Source organism: Myodes glareolus, chromosome 6 (assembly GCF_982192425.1).
Source record: "Myodes glareolus chromosome 6, mMyoGla1.1, whole genome shotgun sequence".
Taxonomy (NCBI): Eukaryota; Metazoa; Chordata; class Mammalia; order Rodentia; family Cricetidae; genus Myodes; species Myodes glareolus.
Genome location: NC_142031.1, coordinates 91,088,866 through 91,113,210, shown reverse-complemented (window position 1 = coordinate 91,113,210; position 24,345 = coordinate 91,088,866). Strand labels below are relative to the sequence as shown.

At 43.8% G+C, this 24,345-nt stretch overlaps 1 long non-coding RNA gene across 1 annotated transcript in view; it reads left to right on the top strand.

Moving 5' to 3' along the window:
- Window positions 1–24,345, top strand: part of LOC146894339 (uncharacterized) — a 92,890-nt gene that overhangs the window by 2,270 nt on the left and 66,275 nt on the right. The window lies entirely within an intron of this gene.

Genomic DNA, 24,345 nt, shown 5'->3' with positions numbered 1-24,345 from the left:
GACTGCTCCCAAGTTTCCTTTGGCAGATACCTGGGTTCTACTCCGGATTCCTCAGAGTTTTACAGGGGTTCATATTTCAAAATATATGTTCCATTTGGCACTAATGTATATATTTTATATATGAATTTATTGAAAAATATTAAATGTTACTGGCATAGTTAGATAAAGGTATTCTTATAAATATTTATGCACAGCTTTCATTACATATGGTATTTTAAAAGTACAAATATGCATGCACACACATTTATGAAATACCGTATGAAAAATTCCTTTTGCACACATAAAGACATTCCTTCCACATATGTCTTGTGTGGGATTTTCTATTTGTTCTATTGTGAGCTGCTCTTCAAAGCAGTCCATTTCCACATGCAAAGTCAATAACTTCCTTTACAGTTTGTGCAAACATAGGGTGGCAGGTGGTTAGAGGTGAGGACTTTTAGCCCCAAACCCTGTTTTCACTGTTGTGTTTCTGGCATTCTAGATGGTCTCTATCTATCTTTTTAAATAAGTCCTTACCTCTGAGCCCTAAACAATGCGTGCGTAACCTTCCTCTTTGAGGTTCCGGGTGGTGCTGGTCTAATTTGTCCTGACTTGGTTGCGGCCCTGTCTTACTTGTGTTCAACAAGTCATGCTGCGCATTTTCTTTCCTAGGGAGTTCGTTTCCTGACTTAGTTAGGGCAGCTTTTTAGATTCCGTGGGTTTAGACATTACCCTTGGGAGGTTTTCCTGCTAAAGAGGAAGGAAAACTTTTCTTCGAGAAGACTGGGAAGTCACACACTCTACTCTGAAGGAGTGGGTTAAGCCTTGAAAAACATCAATGAGAATCTTGAAAGCCTGTGACTAATATCTATAGCACACAGGACCAGTGGATGAGTCTTTTTCTATTAGTTTTGACTCTAGAGAAGAGCTAAATGTTGGGTTGCCCCCCCCCCCCACACAATTTATACAAGATACAGAGGACACAGCATGCCAGCATATATAGGCAGGGGCTGTCCACACCTGCTCACAACAGAGTGTGGCTGGTTCCATGTAGCCTTTGCTGACCTGGTACTGGATATGTAGGCCAGACTAGCCTAGAACCATAGAGATCTGCCTGTCTCTGCCTCCCTTCCCCGAGTGCTAGGATTAAAGATGCATGTCACCACATCCAGAAAACCTTTTCAGTTTTTGAGACAGCATACTACACAGCCTACCTAGCCCGGCCACCAATATCCTACAGAGCCAAGAATGACTTTGAACTCTTCCTCCTGCCTCAGCCTCCAGAGGGCTGGAATTCCAGGCATGCACTGCCTTCCCAGGCTCTTAGCAGTTTTTTCTATTCAATTCCTTATCACCTCTTTAACTTCCTCCAAATGAAGCCAGACCAGGCTGGTGTTGGCTCCACTGGCTTTGGTGGGATGGGGTGGGGAGAGGAGGGTTACACAGGAACCCTGTCACGTGGGCTTTCGTGTCAGGCTGCATTTCTCCATCTCTTGTTGGCCTTTCACTCAGCTTTGACCATACCAGACTCCAAGCTGCCCGTAGTTTCTGTCAGTGGAGCCCTGCCCTCCATCCATCCACAGCACTTCTTCCCCCAGCTTCAAAGACTCCTTTCTCTGTTCATCAAGATATTTTTTTTGCAAATAAGACTTCAAGGGTGAGGCTTCCCCTCCTCTAAAAGAGCAGCCCGGCCCAAATTCCCTTTCCCTGAATAAGGCAGGAAGAACAGTTTCTTCACGACCTGGCCTGACATCATCTGTATTTACCGTCTCGGTTATGGCCTGTTTCTGTAATGTGCGGACATAAAGTATTTCGTGGTCTGTGTACCTAAAACAGGGCCGGGCACATAGTAGGAGATCAGTAAGAGCTACTGAATTTCAAACCCCTTCACAGCAGTCAGCAGCGAGTATAAACGTCCTGCTTACGAACTCTAGAGCGACAGGACAATGTTATATTAAACATTCCTGGGATACACCGTGCGAGTGCGGAGACCAAAATTTCAGTGCCTTCTCTTTAGACTAACCGAACAAGAAATACAAAACACATGGAACGTTTTAAGTTCGAAAATTCAAACATTTGAAAGTAAGGCTTACAAAAAATGTCTTTATAGTCCATGTATAATGCATAACTATTTTTCTTCTGGCAAGGCTGAAATGTACTCGTGTGCGCTCAGCCGGGGTTTTCCTCCCCGAATGCCACATTCAGACTGAACTGAAGCGTGCATGTTCTCCATTATTTCCCCCAAGTTAGATCTAAGTGTGGGGGTTGGGGGGGGGGGTTGGGGGAGTGTGGTGTTAAGAAAGTAGAAGGTTGAGACTTTTTATTTGATGGTGCTCCAGATGAAACCCGGGGCGCATGTTGGGCACTTATTCTATCACTGATCTACATCCCCAGCTGACTTGTAAGTGCATCTCCAGCTAAGGCTTGGAGAACCCCTTGGCTCACGGACTGTAACTGCCCTTGAGAGGAACTACACTAACCCGCACTAATGAATTGGCTTCACAAGTTGTCAAAACACTAAGAAATTTTCTAACCAGCGATTTCCTTGTGAATAAAGAAGCCTAAGTGACCTTTGGTTAAGGGCCTGAGTTGTTTCACCTAATCAAACAGAGCAGGAAATGGTATATTCAAGACTATGTTAGCTTGCAGACAGTAGGCCTGGTGTACAGGCCTAAACAGGGCAGAAAGTCGGTCTAGAACTTAGAAGACATTTGTGTGAGTTTAGTAAAGCAGGTCAGCACAAATTTAATTTGTGGATGAGACCTTCATCTATAGATGCAGCTGTGACCTAGATGATTGTTAGTGGAGACTGGTGACGAGCATTGCTTAAGGTTTATGTAACTTTTATTACTCTTAATATATGTCTCATAGATTTACATATATCTCACGTCATCTTGTTTTCAGGTTGTTTTGTTTCTTGAGTAGTGTCTTAGTACTTAGTACTATTGCTATGAAGGGGCACCATGACCCTGGCATCTCTAATGAAGGCAACAATTTAATCGCGGGTGGCTCCCTTGCAGTTTCAGAGGTTGGGTCCATTATGATCATGGAGGGAACTATGGCGGCATGCGGGCAGATGTGCTAGAGCTGAGAGTGCTACCTACATCTTGCAGCCTACAGGAAGTCAACTGCCACACTAAGGGAAGCTTGAGAACAGGACCTCACAGCCCACCCCCACAGTAGCACACTTCCTCCAGCAAGGCCACACCTCCTAACAGTGACACGCTCTGCTCTTTGGGGGTCATTTTCTTTCAAACCACCACAGGTAGTAAGGTGCTTGGACCTGTAATCTGCAAGCTAACAAGTTAAATAACAACAACAACAACAAACCCTTTTTCACTTTCCAGAGGAGATCTGAGGCTAATTAGAAGGCTTTTGTGTACAGTGAGTCATTCTTCAATCCACTTCCTTCCCCAGCTTTGAGAGTATAATTAATTGAATCATTGTTATCATGATCTCTGGATATGTTCTTTCTCCACGTATCTATATGTCTGCCTCTTAGCTGTCTTTAGGTTTCTGTTTTATGTTAGCTCCCCAGAGGCTTTCCAAGATAAAGCCTTGACCCCTTTATCCCTCTACCTTCTCAATCTTCTCCAGAGGACTCTTCACCTGTTGTACCGATTGTGGCTTTGTTTATTGTCTGCCCTGACCCCACATTATCTGAACATAACTGTAGGAGGACAGAAGCTTTGCCTGCTTGATTCACTGCTACTCCCAAGCCCTTGATCAATAGTTGGCACAGAGCAGGGATATAAGTGGTTTTTGAAAGAGTAAATAAATCCCTAGTACTTATCACTTGCCTCACAGTGTTTGTTGAATGAAACAATGCTCTGATGAGCAAATGACATAAGATTTATGATTCCCTCCAGGTCATACAGCCAGTGATTGGTTGCTTTACATAGATCTCAGCTCCGACTTATTTCATGGAGAAATGAGATGGAGGACGTGGATCTCTGCTGTGATAATCTCCATGCTTTCTCTCCTCCGTGGGCAAGGAAAAGACACACCCATAAGCCTCCCCAGTGCACACAAAACAAACCCTAGCAACCGCAGATGCTTGCAATCACCAAGGTCTCTCTGCCACCAGCCATTTTTCTTGTTACCCAGAGTCCGAACTCTCTGTGCACAAAGACAGTTCCTCTTCTGATGGTTTATTACAGGCCACTGGACTAGGGTTTCCCCTGCCAAAGAACCAGGAAATAAACTCTAGAGTATGCACAGGGCCGTCCTGGCATTTATATCACAGAAAACTCTATCTAAATGTCTGTGGATGTGACCTTCAAATACAAGTGTGGGCCCAATCTGATTACTACTGCAAACCAGTGACCAAGCAATATTTGCAAGCCACAAGGGATAGCAAAGCTCACCTTCTTCTCAGGGCCACAAGGTGGGTTACTCTCAGGATCTCACGTGGCTAATACTCTGGACTATTGAGTACCTCTCTCCTACTTGGTGGAGTGCTTGTTTGATAGATTTTTTTCACCTGGCTGTTTACTTTCTAGGTAACAACAGACAGTAGGTATGCGGCCTTGACAGTGCTTTGAGCTACCAGGCCACTGACTTAACAGGTTGGTTAGCAATGGGAGGGAACCCTGCCACATATTCAACCCACATTAGTGAGGTGCCCAGTTTGTGCCAAGCTACCAGGCTAGCACACCGGCCCTCTCTGCTTGGATTGACCTATATTTCTTTCTCGCGTCCACAGCGCGGGACTGTATATGGAAGCTGTGATTTCAAAGCCTTCAAATAGGCTTTCCCAGGACATCTAGACACCTCTGGCTGTGTCTCGGAGCTCTTTCCTGAGAGCCAGGGGACATTCAAATCGGGCACCTATATGAGCATGTAAGAAAACCTTTGCTTTGCACCTCAGCCCGGAAATGCTGTGACAGCCGCACAACACTGGACGCTAAACTGTTCCAGGGGAGTCATCCTCCGAGAACCTAAAGTAAAACCTTTGCCCCCACGAAGGACCTAGGACTTCCTTGTGGTTTTAAAATCGTATCTTTGTTGTTGCCAATGGTGAGCCTGTCTAGAAAGCAAAGATAAGAGTTGTATTCATTCATTCCATTGTGTTGGAACTCCTAGGATTGACAGCGCAGATCTGCTTGCTAGTGAACATGTTCTAACGTTCTTATTGTCATTCAGCTTCTGTTTATTGAACGCCAGAATTTGAGGCACCGTGACAGGAACTCCAAGGGATACAAAGATGAACACACTTCTTACTCCGGGGCAATTTGAACTTGAAGTGATGATAAAAACAAGCATATAACTGTTATTCTTTGCTGTCACTTTAAGAACTAACCACGCCCAGCCCAGCCACTTCTGATCTTCCCCCTCCGCCATCTTCTCTCGTGTGTGTGTGTGTGTGTGTGTGTGTGTGTGTGTGTGTGTGTGTGTTTGTCTCGTGTCGTGTGTACGTATGTCTTTGTTCTCTCTATGTTTTTCTTATGCCTCTCTGCTTTTTTCTTCTTTAAGCAATAAATGTCTTCCTCTTCTTTAAATAATATTATGTTCTATGAGCCTTTTATCCGCCGTAACCACCCGCCTGACTCCCCCGGCCGCATGGCGCTGCCATCCTGGAGATCTTACAGGGACCCATAGTCATCCTTGTCAGACTAGAAGCTGCTCCCATCATCCCACCATCATCATATTCTTTTTAAAAGAACAATAATAACTACTAATGCAAGACAATATGCAATGAACTTCAGCTCCATATTTTACAAGCCCCTAAAAACAACACACATTCCTTGTTTTCTTCTCTCTCTATCTCTTTGAGACAAGGTCTAACTATGCAGATAAGGTTGACCTCAAACTCACACAGAGTCTCCTGCCTGGTGTATTCTGATCTGTTATCTGATGCTGGAACAATATACATGAGATTAGAATCACGTGACATCAATAATAAAGGCTGTGTGGTGGTGTGAAGCTGACACGGGGCTGTCCATGAGCAGTTTTGAAGGTTCCTCCTACGGAAATGGAATTCTAGGTGGGACCTGTGATGCACATGCCAGGTGCAGCTGTCCCTGCTGTGTGCAAGTGGGGAACTTTTTCCTCTTAGCGCCCCACCCTCTTGCCAGAGTGTACTGAGATTCCTTCCTGACTCTTCTGGGCTCTGTTTATGGACTCAGTATTTATGTCCCCAAACTCATGCATTAAGAATCTTAATCCTTGAAGTGATGGTGTTAGGGGGTGGGTGGGGCTCATGAGAGGAGATTAAGGGCACCAGGATGGAGCCCTTGTGATTAGGGTTAGTGCTTAGAAAAGAGCCTCCAGAGAGAGCCCTACGTTATTTCGCAGTATGAGATCACCATGAAGCCAGCTGCCTGCTAACCAGAGACTGAACCTTCACTCAGTGCAGACCTTGACCTTCGTTTTGGACTTTCCATCCTTCATAACCTAGAGAGATGGTTTCTGGAAGCCACCCAGTATCTAGAATTGTCTTTTTAGTATAGCAAACCGAACAGACTTAGAGAGACTCCAGAAGGCACAGCTGAAGCCACCGTGAGGTGATCGGTAAGTGGAGAGAGTGATTTTGGAGAGAGTAACAAGAATGCCTTGATTAGTGTGGGATGATTGCTGAACTTTCCGTCGCGCAGGTCTGAGCGTATCACGCGTGGTAGGAATCTTTACAACTAGGCAGAATGGCCAGACACAGAGAGTGTCCACGAGGATTAAAGACTCCATTCGTGAGTTTTGTGGAATAAGGGGATTCCTAGCAGAACGGAGAAGATAAACTTCATTTCTGGCCTCCTGTGCCCTCCTCCTCCACCATCTTCTTCCTGTCATCTCCCTCCAAGTTCGTCCCTGCTCTCCTCAGCACCTGAGCTCTGCCTTCCCTGGATCCTTATCTTTGGCAGAAAGCAGCACTCGCAGTGGTCCCCATAGTCGTCTGTCACGTGTGCACATGGGGAAGGGTGTGACTGCATCCCCCATTTGACCTACGTTCCTATGTTCTTCGTCTCTAAACAAAAGGACTAAAAAAATCGTGTGAGCTAATGCAGAGAGATGCATAAAGGATGCTGCTTACTAAACAAGATTCTTTTCAGTCTTCGAGTGTTACAAAATGCCCAATGCTCTTTTGCTATGGCAGCGTAATCAAGCAGAGATGCAAACTAATGGTAAAACCAGCAGTGAGAAAAGGATGGCTGGTCAGAGGCTGGAAATAATGGCCCGTGTTCAAGAACAAGGTGGACCTCAGGTTTGCTGGCACTCTGGGGCTATTTACCAGGTTTATGGGTAACCTGCAAAGCAGTCAGTGGGGTACCTGGAAGGAATGGGCCCCTTGACTTGCTCTTGTGAGCCCAGGTAGCTTGGTAGATGGTGACTTTTCATAGCAGGCATTTCTAGTGCATGTGCATTCAGGTTAATAAACAAATGTCTTCTGCTTACTCCTACTCCACAGAATTTGCAGAAGTTAAAGAAAAATATTGCCCCCCAATAAACCTTTTGTTGCGATGATTACCAGATGACGGCCTTGCCTGGCTTTCCTCTGGTGTTTCTCATCCTGGAAGCAAAAGACATAGGTGTATCTTCTTATCTAAAGATCGTCAGTCAGGCGGTGGTGGTGGTGGTGCATGCCTTTAATCCTAGCATTCAGGAGGCAGAGGTGGGCGGATCTCTGTGAGACAGGTCTCCGCATTGAGAGATGCCCTTGAAGGGGAGTGTAGGACCCTGTCTTACCATTTATCTATCATCCACTCTCATCTGTTGCTATTGATTCCTTTAACTATAGACCAAAAGCAACTGGTTCAGAATCTTCACTTTTAGACAATAAAACCTATCCTCTTAAACCTAATTGTCTCAGGGACTAGCAAGATAGTTTAGAGTATAAAGCACTGGCTGTGAGAACGGGATGACCTCACCTCCACCCCAAACCCATAATAGAAGGAGTGAACTAATTCCTGAGAATTGTCCTCTGACATCCATTGGTGTGCTGCAGCACACACACATGATAACAATAATAAATAAAAAATTAAAATTAAAGTTAATTATCTCAAGAATTTTATTATAGGAATGCAAAACTAATCAGTACTACATCCCCCCCCCCATCTAGATCATTCCATTAGTAATAAAGATCCTTAATACAGAAGTTCTGGGTTTGTTTTTTATTTATTTATTTATTTTTTACAAATAATAGTCCTTGTATTTACAATGGAGCTATCGCAAAGATAAGGATGGGAAAGTGCCCTGAGTTATGACTGTGGGAAGGTCACGGCTTCCAGAAAAACACATGCTGTGGATCCAGCAGCCAGGTTCAGTCCCCGGCTCTCCCCACCAGGAGGTCTTGTGACCTGGGGTCACTGTACGCCAGCTCTCTAAGCTTTGCGTTTTATCTGTTAGGGTGGCCTTGGTGTGGGGGAGGTTTTTGCAGCCCATATTGTGAAGATGAATGTGTCTGCCTTATTTCAAATGTATGTTTGTGTCTGTTTTCGCTACCTATGTGCCAGAGCAGCCCCATTCACCCCGCGTCTCTGGGAACACTTCCTATTCTGGAGGCTGTAGAGCAGATGTGCCTGGGGTGGCGAAAGCGTCAGGGTTAGGCTGGGAGAGAAAGCCTCGCACCTAAATCCTAGCAGAGAAAAGGGAAACAGAGCATAGATCACCCAATGGTGAGCAGAGGAGGCATCTGTAAACATTTAGATTCTGCGACATGCAGGGAGAACTGAGAGATGTTAAATGGCAGTAAAAGGACAGGGCAAATCTTCCATCTCCAGCGGGGTCACAAAGGGTCATATAACAGGTGCATGGATGTGCTTTGCAAAGCATGAAGGTCAGAACAGGTGCACCCGCAGTCACCCATACCAGAAGCAACCACACCTTAGATAGGTCGTGGAGGACGGAGTGTTCTAAGCATCTGGAGGAGGTTGCTGTAGCCTAGATTTCAGGAACAAGGAAGGCCAAGCTGCCTCACTAGCACCCTTGTAAATAGACCCCCAAATCAGTTTCATGAAAAGAAGGCTGGCTGGAGGTACTCTAACCTCCGGGAGCCCAGCTGACTTCAGAGGGGACCAGTCTCTCAAAGGCTTGGCAAATTCCTTGAGTCAGGGAACCGCTAGCCTTAGTGTCTGCCTTTCATATGCAAACCAACTAATCTAAGTTCACACTCAGCCACCCACTTTATCAGGCTCTCCTTTTGTAGACTCAAGATCTCCGGGCCTAGTCACCCTAGGCCAGGACTAGATAAGCAGCCCCTTGAGTCGCTGCCACAAACTGTACTGGACAGTTTGAAGTGGCTCCGACTTCCTTGGTGGAAGGAGGCTCCTGACTTTATTCACATACACTAAACAAACAAATAAAACAAAAGTAAAAAAACCCGCCTTGTCTCTCCCTCCCTCCCTTCTTCCCTCTCTCCCTCCCTCCCTCCCTCCCTTTCCTCTCAGCATTACATCATTGTCCTTTAATTTGAGAATGAGTATGGGAGTGTCAATCAAGTGGAACAAGATGAAGGTTTTTACATCCCACACTCCACTCCGGAGAGAACCCCAGAGAACCAGCCTTTCTCCTTTAGCCTCAGCCGCCGTCCAACTGTCTGTAACACTTGGTGGCAGTGACTCAAGTCTCCTGTTTAGGTTTCAGTGTTTACAGACAAGGTTGTAGTATTTCAAACAGTGTCCAAATAACAATGGGATGTTAAAACACCAATTAAAGTGACCACCCCTTCTCATCCTGACACCCCTACATTCACAAACACAAATGCTATTAAGGGTCCAGAGAGCTTTGCAGGATAATAGAAACTCTCGATCACTGAAGGTATGAATTCAAAACAGTAATTGCCACTTTAGAAAACAGCCGGGCAGGTCTTTGACAGAGTTAAATACTCTATCACCGGTCGACCCACACCTCACATTACCAGCAAAGTCAAGAACCACATAAAGGCCAGCGCCAGAATGTTTATAACAGTTGGCTTATAGCTTCCCCCAGACCAGCAATGCACAGTGCACGACACCCATACAGCAGGGAGGTTATCAAATCACACAAAAGCCCAGAGGAAACTCATATACCTGTTGCTAAGGGAAAGAAGCCAGGACTGAAAGTAACATACCATACACCCAATCTACATGACATTCTGAAAAGGCAAAACTCTTACAGAGAGGCTAAAAATAATAAATGGTTTCTAGGGACTCCAGGTAAAAGGAAGAGTTGGCTATGAAACACCCAGGCACATCATCAACACAGTAAAACTCCTTTGTGCTGCTATCAGGCTAGAAGCTTGAGACTATACACGTGTTAAAACCCATGGGACTAATGACAAACTTTATGCAAGATTTAAAAGTCACTTAGGAGGTTGGAAGATTTTTGGATGGAGTTTAAAGTATGACAAAACAATCTATCTGTGTGGCAAATGATGAAACAACTTCACAGAGGGGTGGGAAAGTGTCAACCTAAGTGAATCTTAGGGAGAGGAATGGGTCCATGAGGTTAAAGGCATGCTAGTTTACCACATATTTTCTATTGGGGTACAGGTTAACAATTACAGAAATGCTTTAACTAGACTGGAGTTCATCAGTTGAGAAAATAGAGAGCTGGAATGGGAGTCTGAGTCCTCATTGTAGGAGGGAAAGGGTGCAGGCCTGCAAGACGTGTCTCTGTGGGCTGGAGTTGGAATGTTAGCACATATATATTTAGCGTAATGTAGATACTGATGATTCCAAATAGAATTTTTTATAGACCTATGACTATGCATGTAGGTTGACATGGACAAATGTCAACACATGGATATACAAACATGGGGTGGAACCTAGGAGCCATAGCATCACAGCTGCATGGAGAACATGCAGATCTTGATATTTAACTCCATTCTCCAATAAGAGAAGCAGGACTCCTTAAAGAACTGGCTGGTTCTTGGAGGGGCTGATGAAACATGTGGATAAGCCTTGAGTATCTGGTAGTTCTAGAAGAAGAAGAAAACAGAATAAAATATGCAAAACATCATGATTATGTGAAAGGAACACAGAAGTCGACAGAGAGTTCCCAGGGGTCAACTCTAGAACAATCTGAGCAGTATCATAAAGTAGAATGAGTTATCTCCCAGAACATATAATCAATACCCGAGATACCATGTAAATGACTGAATAATCAAGTAAATGGGGCACAGCTCCTGTCAGAATAGTGTCAAATTGGTTATAAAGTTACTCAGTCACTTAAGAAGTAGATTATAAATATTGCTGCTTCATTGCATGCTGATCTATGTGACTTCATTCAAAGAGCACATTTTGAAGGGGAGGGGACAGTAGGTAAAACTCATAAATCCTCACCCAGACTGGTGGCTGAGATCAACATCAATAGTCACAACTACTGTTGCTAATAGCAACCTTTATGTGATGTTATCAGAATTTGCTTTGTCTCTGTGATCTTCTCCTTCCCAAAGGCATGACCTCCATCCAATATTGAAAAAAAATAAAAATAGAAACCAGTTTCTAACTGAGGGAAATTTTACCCCAAAGACTCTGGAGATTGCCCGATGTGGAGGTGCATGACTGCAAGCCCAAAAAACTGGGGACTGAGCTGAGAGAATTGTGAATTTCAGTACATCTGGGTTACCCTGTCTCTAAACGGACCCCTGAGATCATCACAACCCAAGACAATACTAGAAGTGGCTCCATAATGTTGATGGAGTTTTCTGTCCTGCCTGATTGCCACAGTCGTTAAGTCCCAAAGAGATCACACAGAGGTCTAAATTAACTATAAACTGATTGGCCCATTAGCTCAGGCTTCTTGTTAACTTTTATAACGTATATTAGCCCATTATTCTTGTTTATGTTAGTCACATAGCTCAGTACCTTTTTCAGTGAGGCAGTCACATCTTGCTTCTTCTGTGACTGGTCAGGACTGTAGAGGAATGGGCTTCCTCCTTCCCAGAATTCTTCTGTTCTCATTGACCTGCCTCTCCTTTCTGTCTGGTTGCACCCCCACCCCCAACTTCTTGCCTGGCTACTGGCCAATCAACTTTAATTTAAAATTTAATTGACAGAACAGAGACTACCGTCCCACATCACCATGAATACGAGCCTAAAAAAACATCACAAGTAAAAGCAACAAGGTGTGTTGTATGGGACCCAGGCACAGACAAGATACTGGCAGATATCAAGGAAACATGAAAAAAGTAAGGACTTAAATTAAAACAGCATTTCATGTTTGGCAAGGAGACTCAATGGTTAAGAGTACACACTGTTGTTGCAGAGGACCTGAGTTGGATTCCCAGGACCAGAATTTGATTCCTCACACCATGCCAAATTGCTCACAACTGCCTATTACTCCAGTTCCAGTTGCCTCCAAGGGCACCAGGGCAACACCCCCCACACACACACACAATTTAAAATAAAGTAAAATCTTTAAAACAGTACTTCAATATTGGTTCACCAATTTATACAAGTAGATAATGTTGATGTAAAATGTTAATAGGTAAGAATAGTGTATTTGCAAATAAAATAGTTTATTTGCAAATCTAGAACTATTTAAAATTTTCTTTTTTTAAAAAACAATGTTTGTAAGGTGGGATGCAAAATATTCCAGACGCTATGAAGAGTCCTCAAAAAACCCAAAGCAACTCCAAATCAGCAAACCACACAGACACTTACACCTCAATTCACAGTAGCTAAGTTATAGACCAACCTAGAGTATAACAAGAGAGGGATGGATAAAGAAAAGGTGGTGGCTAGTGGTGGTGGCACACACCTTTAATTCCAGCACTCAGGAGGCAGAGGCATGGGGATCTCTGTGAGTTCGAGGCCATCTTGGTCTACAGAGCGAGTTTCAGGACAGCCAGGTCTACACAGAGAAACCCTGTTTTGAAAAAACAAAGAAAAGAAGGAAGAAAGAAAGAAAGAAAAGGTGAAATATACACACAATGAAATTATTTCCAGCCAATAAGAAGAATAGAATTATACGTGTAGGAAAACAGAGGCAGCTGAGCTAATAATGTTTAAAAAAAAATCAAGCCACTTGCAGAAAGGCAAATGGAGTCTTCTTTCTCTTATATGTGGTTACCAAGGTTACACAATAAAAAATTGTGTGCCTAGGTATGATAGGAAAGTAGGGTGTAGCTGTCATGGAGAACAGGGAACCTAGTAGAGGGGTGAGGAGGGAGAAAGGGAAATGTAGAGGGTGAGGCATAAGCTCAGTGTAGCATGCATTTGTATGAAATGTCATATCCAATGGATATATACAATGAGGAAAGTTAATCTCGGGGAAAATGCTGAGAAGAGGGTAAGTGCTCTGATACTTTTTAAGCTGATTCCTGTCTTTTACTTGTTTTTCTATAATTTAGGGCTTATGAATTTAGACTCTTTAAATAATAAAATGATAAAATTAAAAAAAAGCTCATAAACAAAGATGAAAATATTCAGTAAACAACAAACAACAGAAAACTGTAATTAACAATCCAGCGAAGTAAGCCAAAATTTAAAGCATGAAGGGTATATATAAATATAAAAGTATAATAATCCATTTTTTAGATTTATTCTTATTTATTTGCAGTGATATTTTGTTTGTGATGCAACAAATAAAGCTTGCTGAAATATCAGAGAAAGAGCAGCCAGCCACTAATTCTCACCTCTCCTGAATCCTTAGACCAAAGGAGTGATTCTGTCCCTATGAGTCCCCAGACTGAATGCTCAGCCTGAATGTCCCGAGCTCCTGTCTCCTCCCACCTTATATTCCTCTCCCCATCCAGTCATATCACTTCTGACTCCACATCCCTAGTGCTGGGATTAAAGACATGGAATCCCAAATGCTGGGATGATCTTTGTGTGAGCTCTGTTTCTCTTTAAGACAGATTTAATCTTATGTAGCCCAGGGTGGCCTTGAACTAACAGAGAGATCCTTCTGCCTCTGTCTCCTGGGATGAAAGATGTGTGCCACCAGTCCCTGACCTCTAGTGGTTTAGCTCTGCACTCTGATCTTCATGCAAGCTTTATTTGTTAGATCACAAACAAAATATCACTACATTTATGCATGTATATGTGTGTGTGTCTGTGTGAATGTATGCAATTTATGTGTAATACTTTCAGAGGTCAGAAGAAGGTGTGCAGTCCCCTGGAGTTAAAGGAAGTTGTGAGTCATGTTATGGAGGTGCTGAGAATCAAATTCAAGTCCTCTGGGAGAGCAGGGAAGACTTTTAACTGCTGACCCATCTCTCCAACCCAAGACTCCATGTCATTTTTTCCATGCTGATGGTAGGAGTAGCCTTATGTTCATTGTAGTTGTATTATTGGAATGAAAACATGAAGACTCCATGACAAAATAAACTCAGCACATCTGCATTGGTATATTTCTTCAATATACAAAATACTACTGAACTGGAAACACCTGGACATAGAAGACTTTAGAACAGAGGTTCTCAGCCTGTAGGTCATGACCCATTTGGGGTCAAAGGACCCTTTCACAGGGGTCTCATATCATATAACCTGCATATCTGATATTTACATTATGATTTGTAACCGCAGAGTTATGAAGTAGCAACAAAATTAATTTTCTGGTTGGGGATCACCATAACATGAGAAACTGTATTAAAGGGTCACAGCATCAGGAAGGTTGAAAACCATTGCTTTAGGAAATTCTGGTGGCTCTGGACTCTTACCTCTCAATAAATAGGTGAGCAGATGTGGAATCGTTGATAAGAGGCTCCTGTTTCCTTTGGCCCAGATTTGGCTACCATGTGGCTCTTTGGGTGACTGGCTTATGAGTCCAGGTCATTTTATATGTTTGGCAGTCTATTTGGGAATTATTTAGACTATTATCCTTACCATCGCTAAGGAGATGGGGGATAGGGTAGTCCTGGAAGCCCTTGTGGATCCCAAGCATCTCATGAGCAAAAAGAAAAAGCGACCTTCTGCTACATGGGGGAGTGGAAGGGCTTTCTCCTGGTGCAATGCTGACATTTGCACCCCCCCCACACACACATACAGTTCCAGTGGTTTCCATTTATCCATCTCTTTCTTACAGAATGGTTGAGATGGACAAGGCCTGTCCTGGGAACTGTGGACAACAGACAGATGAATTAAACATAGGCCTCTCTGATCTTTCCTCAAGGAACTGATAACCAATGAGGAAATGGTCTTGCGTAAATAATGAAACAAGAGAGAGCGATCATTGGCAATTAATAATGCCGAGTAGATGTAATTATTCAATTTTCCTCTGCTACTTAATAAAACGGACGGGATGCTATGAAGCTATTTATCTGTCAGTCACACCTAATCACACCTTTGGTTAAAGTCCTCATAATGTTCTCCTCGCCTCTTTTGTTTACATCATCTGGTTAGTCATCAAGTCAAATACATGGGAACACCTTAAAATGGCTTCTCACAGCCATTAGGATAAAACCTGTAGCACTTAGCTGACTGCAAACATCTCCTTTGGGCCTGGCCCTGTTTACTGCTACAGCCTCATCTGCCCACCCCCAGGTTCCGAACAGAACATTATGGTGTATTATCCTACAACATAGGATCACGGGCTTTCACCCTAGTCGGGACTCCCTGCCTGCCTTCCCTCCAGCCCTCCATCTGGCCACTTAAGGTTCTTTGCATCTCAGCAGCAGAATCATCTTTGTGTAAGGGTCCTGCCCACTGGGCTGCTACCCCTCCTCTGTGCTACTACAGTTCTGAGCTCCTCACGACTCTGTCCCTTCTATTAGCTTCTGGAATGGGCACGCGTCTCCTGTCCTTCACAAACTCTTACTCATCCTTAGACCGCCCCTTTGGTAGGCCTGCTCCCTTTAGAGTTAATCATCCCCTCCTCTGATTAGTCATTAAGGCTTTGTTTCTCTCTCCATTATAACCCTGGGTTGTCTGGGCCTTACATTATTTACTATTGTGTGCTGTATAGTTTTTGTTATTGACAGTGTCCCTACTATGTAGCCAGGGGTGATCTTGAACTTCTAGCACACCTGCTCCCATCTCTCCCTCCTTTCCTTTATCTCACCTATTTACAAACCAATTCAGAAGACACTACTTATCTACTTCATCATGGTTCAGCACAATACCAGGCAGGACACATATGATTAAGTTAATTACCCTTTGTGCGGTTACTTGGGCCTCTAGGCAACCAAACATCTCAAGGTAGGTGTAAAGGGTGTTTTAGTTGGCCCCATTTCTTCACATTCGAACAGGTCATACCAGTCTGTGTAAGACACAATGAGCCGCACACAACCAAGAGACAGGCATTCGTAGCACGTTTATTTCGTCTCTCAAGATACCTCTTCTGCCTTCGTGACGAAGCACAAGGAAATAGTTTGGAGCCAAATCTGAGACGCACAAGGGCAGCTTGTCAACCACACCATTGTTTTCTGTTGGAATTAGCAGGCAGCTTCGACTGCACATTCCTGGGACATGAATAATATCAGTTGTGATTACACTTCAGTATCTCATTCATCACCAATCCTGTAGACATTGAATATAGCCTAATTAGGAAATGTGAAGCACCGTTTTCTGGGAAGGATTTTGAAGCGGGAGGAGAGGGATCCCGGCTTCTCCCCGCATGGGTGGGTCTCACTGGGAGTTACACACAGGTTGGGGATCTGACAATGTTCAAGGGTAGAGGTGGCCCTGTCCAGTCACGTTCTTCACACCATCAGCAAGAGACTGAGGAAGAGACACAGTTGGGAATTGAACACCTGAACTTTCATTTTAGAATGCTCTCTTTAATCTCTGTGCCACAGATGTCAGGATTGATAAGTCAATCAAATGAGTATTAGTATACTAATGTAGTGGCTAGCTCTCCCTGACTGCCATGTTTGTTATTTACTGCCCTGGACTCCTCTCAATGGGAACTCTGAAGGTTTTGCTGGCTATTCCTTATCTGTTCGTTTCCTCTTATGCTTGCTTGTCTTTTCATCACAGTACTTGTGTGGCACTGAGGAGGTTGCGCTCTGTCTTCCAACATGCAAATGGTGGAAGACTAAGGATGTCCACTGGTACAGGGGACAAGCTACTGTCCTTTCCTCTGCACACAGGGGCACATGTATGCAGCTTTGTCCCCTTGCACTCCGCCAGCCTTGGTGAGACCTTGCTAGGTTGTTACTTACCCTGTGTCCCAGGTACTTTGGCATTTAGCATTTATGTATCAACTGGCAAGAAGAAAGAAGAGGCTTATGGCCAGGGGACATTGAAAGACAGCCACATGCTCTGGGAAGGAGCATCCAGCCCTAATTAACTGATTTAGCTTACAGAACTTTAACCTTGCTTTAAAAAGCTAAAATGGAAGCCAGGCCATGGTGGCGTATGCCTTTAATCCTAGCACTTGGGAGGCAGAGGCAGGTGGATCTCTGTGAGTTCGAGGCCAGCCTGGTCAACAAGAGCTAGTTTTCAGGACAGGCTCTAAAGCTACAAAGACCCTGCCTCGAAAAACAAAACAAAACAAAAAAACTAAAATGGATCATCAACATTTTAACTTTGCCAAATCCCATGTGTGACCACACACAATGTCAGGGAGAAGCTGGGATTCCGCTGGGATTCCTTTCTTTCCCCTAATAGACACCCACACTCTAGCTTCTGTCCACACAGTATCGACACTACCAGCTGTCTCACCTGGCCATGTGTGAGCTTCAGTGGTCTAAGATATGCTGCTGATAAGATCTATGATCTCAGCGGCCCAGGTCACTCGAATCCCTTGTCTTCAGGTACCCAGGTTAGCCAACCTACAACGCCCTTGTGGTCTGACATCTAAGTTTCCAAGTGTTTCTACACCTTCATTTCATAAAACCTGGCTTCCCTGGAGCTTGTATCCCCGCACTTATCTCCCCAGGATAAGAGCCTGGCCTTGGGAAGGAGTTCCACGAACTACGAGATTCCACTCACTTCATTTTGTCAACCGGCCATAACCAGGGGGTGGCGGTGCTGCCACCCTGCCTTCCCGCTCGGGGCTTGCTGCTCTGTCTAGATGCCGATTAATGACCGTGGTTTCCATGCGTCGTTTATCGCTCTTGTCACTCTGGTCCTCCCCTGGCCCAGAAGGTCTACAACTGCATCTACTCTGCTCTGCGTGGCCGCCCTGTACTAAGATGTCTTACAAGTGGAAGACGAAAAGCTTTGTTACAACTATCGCTCTGCTGTTAGGGAAACGGAGGCTCAGAGGAATTTGGTGACACTGCTCAATGTGCACTTCCCAAGTGTCAGAGGCAGGCCCCGATTCTCTAGATAGTTCGCTGTTTGCCTAAATCCATAGCGTTTGTTCTGAATACCTTAATAGTGGCTTTGAAAATTAGATTGGGACAAAATAAAAAATTACCAAGATTTAGAAAATCAGTGTTGTACTGTGATTATTATCAGTGGATAAGCTTCTTCCAGGTGATAATATATTTCTTCTGGAACTTTCCAAATTGTTGAAACAGAACAGCTAGCACTTCCAGACTCAAATGAAGTTGCCACATAGGGGGAAAGGGTGACAATGTCTACAGAGGCCAGGGATGAGCAAGTAAGGTCCCAAAAGTTCCTCTGTAGTTATTTAGAAGGGAGGCTTCAGAGTTCCAAAGCAATAACACTATAACTGTGGTTAGGCTCCTGGGATAGCCCATGGAATAGCCCACAACACCTGATTAAATGGTGATGCCACTAGGCCACACACTGTAATTCACCACGTAACTGAAGGAACGCCTGTGTTATGTTGTTGCGACACAATAACCAAGGTCCTAATCTGTGAGGGAGTGTTTGTTTCACGGGTCGGTCTCTGTGGAATCAGCTCCTGCTAACAGTAATGATTTGATCACTAATGACGCAAAGCAGGGAAGGTTCATTTGAAAATTTTTCCTGAGTTTTTGTAACAGAAGTAACTGGTTTTCTAAGTGAGATACAAGAGGTTACCTGGGAGAGAGGTAGGTGCTGTGACAGGAGACTACGCGCGGTGTGAGGTAGGGAAGCATCAGGAACAGGCAGTCGCGATGTTAGTAGGGGCAGACTGTGTACTGAGGGCCAGAAGAGCAGAGGAGGAACTGGAAGCTGATTGTAGGCACTGTGGCCTTAGAAGGTCTGCGATCTACTGTGATAAACAAGGTGACTGCTGGAGACTTTGGCCTTCGGGGGTTTAGAGAGGAGTCTTCCTGTGAGAACAGTGTATGCAATTTAACTCTAACAGCTGGGGGACAGTAGGATGACAAATTAGCAACTGATCTTCACCAGGGAATGAAGAACGAAGTCTGAGAATGGACGAAAAACCAAATGTTATTCCTACTGAGAAGGTTTTCATTATACTGACATATTGGGGTTGGTGGTGGAATTGCTGGGATACATGAGGATAACCAAGGTGATAATATATTACACACACACATATATATGTGTGTGTATATATATATATATATATATATATATGTATATATAGCCTATGATAGGGGAAGAGTAGAAGAGAATTGGGTCTAAAACAAAGAAAAAACTGGATAGAGATTAAGGAATGGTACAATGTAAGTGGCTCCTTTCTTGGTTGGATGATTTGTATGGTGTTTGTGTGTCTACACACATACACACACACACACACACACACACAGTATAGTGGGTCTATTGCTGTGATAGCGCCATGACCAAGGGAGTTTATAAAGAAAGAATTTATTGGGAGGCTTGCTTACGGTTCCAGAGGGTTGGAGTCTATGACTGTCATCGCAGGGGCATGGCAACAGGCAGGCATGGCACTGGGGTAGTAGCTGAAAACTTTTATCCTAATCCACAAGCAGGAGGCAGAGAGAGAGAGAGAGAGAGAGAGAGAGAGAGAGAGAGAGAGAGAGAGAGAGAGAGAGAGAACTGGGGACTAAGCATTCAAATATGAGCCCATGAGGGCCATTCTCATTCAAGCCACCCTACATAGGAGAAAATCTTCACAATGTCTGTGTCTTTGTTAGGGTTTCTATTGCTGCAACAAAATACCATGACCAAATAAGCAAGTTGGGAAGGAAAGTGTTTATTAGGCTTATACTTCAGCATTGCTGTTCATCACTAAAGGAAGTCAGGACAGGAACTCAAACAGGACAAGAATCTGGAGGCAGGAGCTGATACAAAGGCCATGGAGGGTGCTGCTTACTGGTTTGTTCCCCAAGACTTGGTCAGCCCACTTGCTTATAGATCCAAGTAATATCAGCCCAGGGGTGGCACCACCTACAATGGGTTGGGCTCTCCCCCACTGATCACTATTAAGAAAATGTCTTACAGCTGGATCTTATGGAGGCATTTTCTCAACTGAGGCTCCTTCCTCTCTGGTGACTCTAGGTTGTGTCAAGTCGACATAAAACCAGCCAGGACATCTGGAAACAGAAGAGTCGAAGTCAGTGGTAGCAGTAAAATACTAAAGAGGGGATGATATCCCTAAGAAAATGAGGAGCCAGAAGCCTAAGGTAGAGTTGATAGAGGTCAACTGGTACTGGACAACTTTACCAGATAACAATTGGAATAACCTTCAGTGGATGAAGGCTCCCCTGGGTTTGCATAAGTCAGAGAATGGAGAACCCTTTTCTGTCTGACCTCCTATCAGGGTCTCCGAAGGGCAGGTTTCTCAATCCCACACTATGTATGTAGCCAGCCGGGGCCCTCTCAGAGATGCTGACTTGTTGAAGATGGATTCCAGAAGCGAGATGCCTAGAGAAGGAAAGAGCCAGGAATACAGCAGCTAGTGGGGAAGCCAAGCCAGTTAGGCTGCCCCAAATACTGCTAGTGAGGTGGTAAAAAATGTACAAAGGGAGTTGTCAGAGTTTGGCAAGCCTGAGGATCATTGTTTCCATCCTTCTTTTGCTGGTGCTGTTTATTGTATTGCTCCCTGTTAATTAAACTTCTGTTGAAATAGTCTTGTAATGAGATTATTGGCAGGAGAAGAAACCTGTTGTTTTTTTTTAAAATTTCAGATATTACTAAACAAGCTGGGGCCACTGGCAGGATATCCCAGCCAAAGCATTAATCCATTGAGCAAGAATTATGTAGAGAAAGTCGTGCAGGATTTTCTGTGGTGTCTGCTACACCGAGGTGAGGGACATTTTAGAAACAGGAGGGTCTCAAATGATTAATTTTCGATAGTATTGCTAAAGAAGTAAGAGTTAACAGTTAGGTGGGGTGAACAGACAGCTCAGTAGTTAAGAGCACTTCTTCCTCTTGCAGAAGATTCAGGCCCTGTTCTTAGCACCCACATGGCGGCTCACAATCACCCATAACTCCAGTTCCAGGGGATCTGTCACCCTTTTCTGACCTGCCTGGGTGCCAGGCACACATGTGGTTCTCATACATATATGTACACATGCACACATATAAAACAAAATAACAGTTAAAGATAAAGAAAATAGAAGCAGAGCCCAAGACAATGTTCTTGACACAGAATAAGCCATATCATATAATTATTGTGAGGAGAAAGACTGGGAAATTGGCTTTAATTGTACTGCACATTGCTGTTCCCTCCTTCTTCTTTTCATTATATCCTGTAGTTTTATCCCATTCAGTTGTCCGTTTCCTACTGTTAGACCTTAACAAACACTCAGACAGCTTTTGTTTACTGTCTCAATGTTATACCTTATGTCTTACAGTTAGCAACTTGCTGAACTTGCCTTTAAATATGGTTTTCTAATTTCATCTACATCTCCCATTGTTGTACGAGGTCACTTGTTTGTTCCTGCCTGCTCAGGCCTGAAGTAACCACACAGAAACTGGATTAATTAAATCACTGCTTGGCCCGTTAGCTCTAGCTTCTTATTGGCTGACTCTTACATCTTAATTTAACCCATTTCTATTAATCTGTGTATTGCCACCTGGCTGTGGCTTACCAGCAAGGTTCCGGCATGTCTGTTCCTGGCAATGGCGTCTCTTGATTCCCCGCCTTTTTCCTCCCAGCATTCAGTTTAGTTTTCCTCACCTACCTCTGTTCTACCCTGCTATAGGTCCAAAGCAGTTTCTTTATTACTCAATGGTAATCATAGCATACAGATGGGAATCCCACATCATCCCATCTCTGTCTTCAGTCCACTTATTCAATCCTCCCTACCCCCATATTAAATGCTTATTTTTATCATGCCAGCACAGACATTTATACATTAAAAATTCCAATATTTCTGGTGTTGATACAATCTATACATTTATCTGCATGTGAGTATACAGGTATATGTGTGATATATATATATGTGTGTGTGTATCACATAGATAGATAGATAGATAGATAGATAGATAGATAGATAGATAGATAGATAGATTTGTATGGTGTATGTGCACATGTGTGTTTGCACATTGATGGTAAGAGATCAACACAGGGTATCTTCTTCAATGATAGTCAACCCTTTGCTTTAACATTATTGTTGTTGTTGTTTGCTGTTGTTATTTGTGTCTTTGGGGGGTACACATGCCGTAATGTATTTGTAGAGGTCAGAGAGCAACTTTGTGAAGTCTCAAGTTCCACCTTCACGTGGCTCCTGGGGATCAAAGTCAGGACTCCTGCAGAACCATCCTGCCATCCCTTCACAATATTATACCTTCTGCCTGATGTTTGGAGACAAGTTCTCTAACAGAACCCAGAACTTGCTGGTTTGGCTAGACTGAATGCCCCGCAAGCCCCTTCAGCACCAGTGGACTGTGGCTGAAGAATCAGCCATGACTCATAAGAGACCAGAGCCACTGAAATGAAACTTGCTCAAGGCCATTGATGCTGATTATCTGGGGCCAAAAACAAAAACAGAAATATCATATAATATTAATAACAGACCGGTATCAGTGAAGTGAAATCTCAGAAATATTTTCTCAGGGAAAGAACACAAATGCTGTGGTACAGAGGAGCCAGGGCTACATCTCAACCTAGAAGCTGAACTTGGTAACATGTATCTCCTATGTAGTACTAGTCTGGGTGATATAAACCCCCCAGGATTAACGGTATCATGGATAGAAGCTAAGGTTTAGTATCCTATAGCTGGGCTGGAGTCTCTCCAGATAAGCCAGAAGGCCATTAGTGCAGGTAATAGGCCTAACGTATCAGAGATGCCAGTACTATGAACTGACCATCATGGACACCATAGGTGTGGAGCAGTGCATCCAGAGCAGCCTATGAGACAAGCTTCTTGGGCTCTGGCCTTCAGAACTGGGGAGATGAGGACTCCCAAGCTTTGTGGAGCCAGAAGACCATGAGTTGAATACCAGCACTAAGCTGTTTACACTGTTGGATTTGGGTTTTGTTATGATTTTAAGCATGCCCTGTTTCTTCCACTCTTGGAATTATAAAGTATATATGTGATGTTGGGTCTTATAGGAGCTCAGAGTTACGAGACTTTGATTATTTTAAGGAGACACTGAAGTTTTAATGTGTTGACAATTTAAAAGTCTGTGGGGGTGTCCTGTGTATTATATTATGATGTCAATGCGAGACTTGGGGTAAGAAGAAATGAATGCTATGTTCAGCGGTTATGTGCTTGGGTGTCCATTGTGCTGGTTAGTTTTGTTTTGTTTTTGGTTTTGGTCAATTTAACACAAGCTAACATCTTCTGGGAAGAGGAGACCTCAACTGAGAAAATTCCTCCCTCCGATTGGTCTATGTCTGTGGGACAGCTTTTATTTATTAAGAACCGATAAAACAATCTCAGCCCACTGTGCACAGTACCAACCCTGCAGATGTTCCTGATCTGGATAAGCAGGGTGAGCACGCCATGAAAAGCAAGCCAATACGCAGCAATTCCTCCATGATTTCTGCTTCAGTTTGACCTCCAGGTTCCTGCCTCGAGTTCCTATCTTGGCTTCTCTTAGGGATAGGCTAGAGACTGTAAGACGAAACAAACTTTCTCCTTTCCAAGTTGCCTTTGGTCAGAATGCTTTATCACAGCGATAGAAAGAAAACTAGGGTTATATCTCAGGAGTACTCAAACAAAAATATTCCTCCATGAAAAGAGGGAAGAAGTGCTTGGTTTGGGGATTTCCTGCCCTGTCGAGTTCGAAAGGCTTGTTTCCCCTTGGTAGATGACCTCTGTGCAGGTCCCCCAGGCTACCCACATCTCTGCTAGCTCAAATGCTGCAGTTCAGCCAAACGAATGAGCCTGCTGCCTTCCGAGCACAACTTTTATTTTCTTCTTCCCCACCCCCCCCAGTGACATTTTAAGGCTGAAATTCTATTTTTCTTCTTTTTCAGTTACCCCTGCTCACTGAGTCTTTATATTAAAGGTGGTTTTCACTTTCTGCAGCTGGTCCTGATTAAATTCTCCCGGTTCCAGCTACTTTTTTTTCTGACACTTGTAAATTCATTTTGTGTTTTAGTAATTTACATTGGCTGAAAAGCGAAATCTATGCTTTGCCAATCATTGCATATGTGTATAATCTAAATTCCGGTAAGACCCAGGTTCTCCCAAGTTTGCCTCTTCTCATACCACCTGTATCCGTTATTTTTCATGGACCAGATTCTACAGTTTACTTGAGAGGGTTGCTGCTGGCTGAACATGAAATT